Source organism: Triticum aestivum, chromosome 6D, assembly GCF_018294505.1.
Source record: "Triticum aestivum cultivar Chinese Spring chromosome 6D, IWGSC CS RefSeq v2.1, whole genome shotgun sequence".
Classification (NCBI taxonomy): domain Eukaryota; kingdom Viridiplantae; phylum Streptophyta; class Magnoliopsida; order Poales; family Poaceae; genus Triticum; species Triticum aestivum.
The window spans coordinates 195,300,218-195,305,073 of NC_057811.1; positions in this window are offsets into that span (position 1 = coordinate 195,300,218).

Genomic DNA, 4,856 nt, shown 5'->3' on the forward strand with positions numbered 1-4,856 from the left:
CGGCTCGACACCGCATAGATCAATGACGTGCATCATGGTGAAGTGGTTTGGTGAGGTGGCTCGGCCTCCGCGAGTCCCGGCAGGCCCTACCGTGGCTTCTTCGAGGTTTCCTTCCGGGGGCGACTCCGTCCCTGCCAGGCTCGCCTGCCCGACAGGGTAGGCTTTCCTCCTGGTGGTTTCTTACTTCTCTGGCTTGGTCTTGGTCCTCTTGATCTGCACGTTGGTCCTTTGTAGATCTTGATCTCTTGCACTTTGGTCTGATCTTTGCGCTGTAATCTTGCTCCCATGCATGTGCATAGTCTAGGCAACGGACCCAGGGTTTGTTGCACTGACAGAAGCCCCCGAGATGTCGCGAGAAACTACGGTCACCAATGGGACAAAAGGTCCCTTGCTGGTTCGGCGGGGGGGTGCCACGTTGGACAAAGAGCAGAGGAGCATGGGTTAGCACGGCAAAGATCACACGGGCAGTTTTACCAAAGTTCGGGCCACCGCGAGGCGTAAAATTCTACTCCTACTTTGGTGGATTGATGGTGGAAAAATAGTGGTGGTCTCGGCGCATTTGCCCGGCAGGGTTGCTTCTGGGAGAAACGGCCACGTACGCACAACATGTGATGGGGTGGATTCGCTAATGCAGGGTCCAACCCTTTCTAAGGTTGCCTCGTGCCTCCTTTTATAGACTAAGGGGTCACCACAGTGGCAAATTAGTCATTATGCACTGATAAGATAGCAAGCAGTGTTATCATACCCAACTCTGCAGGCTTGTAAGTGCATCTAGTGCCACCCCTAGTTGGTTTTGGAGTATTGACAACAAGCTAGGTTGAGGGACTAATGTGTTTTTGAGAATTGCAGGACAACACAGGTAGTAGTCCCTCATTGATTCGGTTTACCTACCGGAGATGACCCCTAAAAATGTGTGAAGACATTGAAGACAATGGTGGTATGTGAAGATATTCCCAACGAAGATTATGACTCGAGAAGACATTCGCGTGAAGTCTATGGAGTACGAAGATATAGTTGTTTTGTAGTTTCCTTTTCTTCTTTGTTGAGTCATAGGAACCACCACACTGTTAAGTGGGGTCCATGTGAACAAAGTCATAGTGACTGAAGTGATGCTATACCAAATCCTATGTCTTCGAGGGAAGACAATGAGAGCAAATCTTATCCAGAGCTGGATGAGTCAGCTTTACATGCAGCCCAAGTCAAGTTTCCGCGTGTGTTTGAAATCTGACCGTTGGACATGTGTCAGTTCCTTAGTGACCCAGGGTCATTTTGGACAAATCAGGTCTCGTTGCCTCCAGGCTATAAATAGCCCACCCCCTACACCATAAATTGGTGGCTACTCAAAGTTAGTGCACGGCTTTTGTCGTTTGAGAGCAACCCACCTCTGAAGCATTTGAGAGAAAGATCCTTGCGAGGACAAAGCCCAAATCATGCAGAGCCAAAGAGTGTTAGGCATCACTGAAGTCTTTCTGTCCGCGTGATCTGAAGACTTATTACACTTGAGGACTGTGAATCCTCCAGCCGGTTAGGCGTCGCGTTCTGAGCATCCAAGAGTCATTGTGGATTTCCGGTGAACGAAGTCTATGAAGGTTTGGAAGTCTACCTTGAAGACTTACATGAGTGATTGGGCAAGGACTAAGTGTTCTTAGGTAAAGGGGAATAAGGTGAAGACGCGGTCTTCTTAGTTGAATCTCAGCCTCCCTAACAAGACGTACAGTTTTAACAACAATTGGAACTGGTCCAACAAATCCTTGTCCTCTCCAAGCAACTGGTTCTATCACTTCCCTCTCTTTAATTACAGTTTATCTTCATGAATTCATTGCCTGCTTGCATGATATGATTGACTTCACTGTGTGAAGACTGTTATTATTTGGCTTCATATTTGTCGGTGGGAAAGACACCTATGGGATCACTAGAATCCCTTCTACGGTCGGCGGGCGTGGGGTTGTGAGAAGAGCAGGTCCAGGAGCCAACACAAGGATCGTTTGCCCAGGTTCGGGCCGCGAGGATGCGTAAAACCCTAGTCCTGCTTTGGTGGATGCATTGAGAGTTCTTGAGCTTTCGAACTAGATATGGTGGCTGTGTAGTTCCAAAAAGCCGAATCCCTCTCCTAGTCGCCTCGGGCCTCCTTTTATAGGGAAAAGGGGTTGCCACAGTGGCACGCAGGAGGTGAAAAGGCCTACAGGGCGCAAGCTTATCGCACGGCATTAAGAGACAAACTGCATTAAATGCGTGACTTAGGTGTCCATTAGCTTTATCAGGGACGGGAACGAGGCATGTCCCGTCCGTCGCCGCTCTTCCTTGCTTCGACACGCGCCCAGGCCAGCAATGCATGCAGTGCCATGTAGGCATGTAGACTGCTGAGGTGGCGCGGTGGCAGGGTCTTCACGAAGATTTGCATGCCACCACGCAGGTGCTTGCTGAGTTGGTCTGGAAGCCGCGTGTTGCCACGCAGGTGCCTGCCCAGCTGGTTGGGCTGGCAGCTGGATGCGAATGGCGGTGGAGCCTTGGCTGGTGCGGGTCCGGAAGTGGCCCTGCTGGCGCCCCCAGCAAGGGCCTTGCTATGGGCCCGGCAAGGGTCTTGCCGTGGCGTTGCAGTCGTCCCTGGCAAGGCGCTTGCCGGGGGTCTTGTCGATCTCCTTGGCTAGGATCCCGCCGAGGGTCGCTGTCTTCTGGTCCTCATCTGATCTCATATATCCATGGTCTTGACAAAGATCTGCATGCCACCACGTAGGCGCCTCCCGAGCCCTGGTCCCAACGTAGTTGTTGACGGCGTTCGGAACTTTTGGGCTCAAGGGTGGCTCGCTCTGCCGGTGTTGGGCAAGTTTCCCCGGCAAGGCTCTTGCCGGGGCCGCGGAGGCCGAGCCAGCAAGGGTCTTGCCGGGGGAGTCCAGCTCGCCCTCTTGCTCTTTGTGTCTTTGATCTTGGTGTTGTCTTGGTTGTCTTGTGCTTCGGCTTATCTCCGGCTTCCCTCCTTTGCCCCGCTACGTGCGGCCGTGGTGCGTGGCTCTGACTGCCCGTGCACAAGTAAAGGGGTAGAAAAGGAGAGCCCCTACTTTTGTACACCGACAGGAGCCCCCGGGCCTGGGCCACACATAAGCGCGACACGTTGTTGGGCCAGGCCCAGAACGGTGCGCAGGCAGGTGGGGCGGATTTTACCGCAGTAACTGTTTCTTTCGCTGCGTTTCCCCACGACCCGCGTTGAACGCGCGACGTGGGGGGTCGTGCGTGACGTGGGGGTCATGCGTGGGGCGGATTCCGCACGCATGCATCACATCGTAATTAATGGGAAAGGAGGTGGCCCGCGCCTTCCCCGTAAAAAGGGATAACCGCGGGCGCGCTGCTCACTTTACCCCCCCTTCCTGCGTCTCCTCCAATCTCAGAGCCGCCGCCTCCCCCCTTCGTCCTCTTTCCCGAGCTTTCCGGCTTTGCTCGCCACCGCCGCGTCTTTGCTGTCCTCCGCCCCTCGCTTCTCGTAGCCGCCATGGCTCCCAAATCCACCAAGGCCAAGGGAGTGGCCAAAGATGTCGGGGCGACGGAGCCGCCGGAGAATGAGCAGGCGGCGCGACGGACGCAGCTCGCCTACTTCCCCTCGACAGTCAACGTGTTTGAACTCCGGGACTGCTTCAAGCCCCTGTGGGGGGAGCAAGACAGGGGGAGACGACGGGGCATCCAGCCACGCGTGTCATCCCCTCCAATTGCGCCGAGGCCGTCCCAAATCGGTGTCCATTCCTCATCGATTACTTCTCTTGCGGCTTCTGCCCCCCCCCCTCTCTGATTTCTTCAACGACGTCATGTACACCTGCGGCTTCCACCTTCTGGATTTTACTCCAAATGTCGTGGCGTGCATGGCTCTCTTTGCGCACCTCTGTGAGGGTTTCGCCGGGGTGCATCCCAACACGGCGCACTTCCGCCACTACTTCTTCCTCGGATCCAACCGAGGGGCACCATTTCCGGTTGCGTCGCCTGGATCCCACGATCCAAGGGGGCATACCCGGAGGGCGCTCAAAAGGAGAGGTGGGAAGAATGGCGGGGCCGGTGGTGCTGGATTGAGGAGGATGATCCAGAAGATTTCTGCCGGGTTCGCCAGGCTCCGCCGGTACGGCGGAGCGACTGGAGCGATGTTGATGTCGACCATGCGAAGCTCACGGTCGCCACCACCAGGATTCTTCGCCTCACCCAGGCCGGGCTCACCCTTGAGATGATTGGGGTGGATTTCATCCGCCGCCGAATCGCTCCGCTGCACAACAAGGGGAGGCCGGCCTGGCTTTTCACGAACGCCGCCGACATCATGAGGCTTCGCCCCGGCCTCGACCACAACTTCACGGTGATGGGGCATGCCCACTTCTGCCAACGGCTCTTTCAGCTCGATGTGAACCGCGATGGCGAGCTCGAGCGGTCCGGCAAGGCCCCGAGGGCCGCCGCAAAGGCCAGCAAGGTCGCCAAGGGGCCCTTGTTTAAGTTGCTGGTGGGAGTGGTCCCGCTGAGCAACAAGTCTCGCCGGACCGACATCATCGCCATGATGCCGGACTTCAACATGCATGGTCTTGACCCAAGCTGGTTCGAGCCGGAGGAAATTCAAGCGAAAGAGTTCTTCGACACCTTGCATGAGGGGTACATCACCGCCGAGCCGCAGCTCGTCCAGGACACCACCCAGGCGGAGCTGGACTACATCGCCACTAGGGCGGTGGAGGCGGAGCTCGCCAAGGAGGCCGGCAGCGCCGGCGGCATGGAGGACAAGGCCGTGGCGGAAGCAGAGCAGAAGGAGCTCGCCCAGTGGGCGGAGGCCGCTGGGGAGGCCAGCAGCGCCGGCACCGGGTCTCCTCTCGTCGAAGATGTGGTCGACGAGTCGTCGT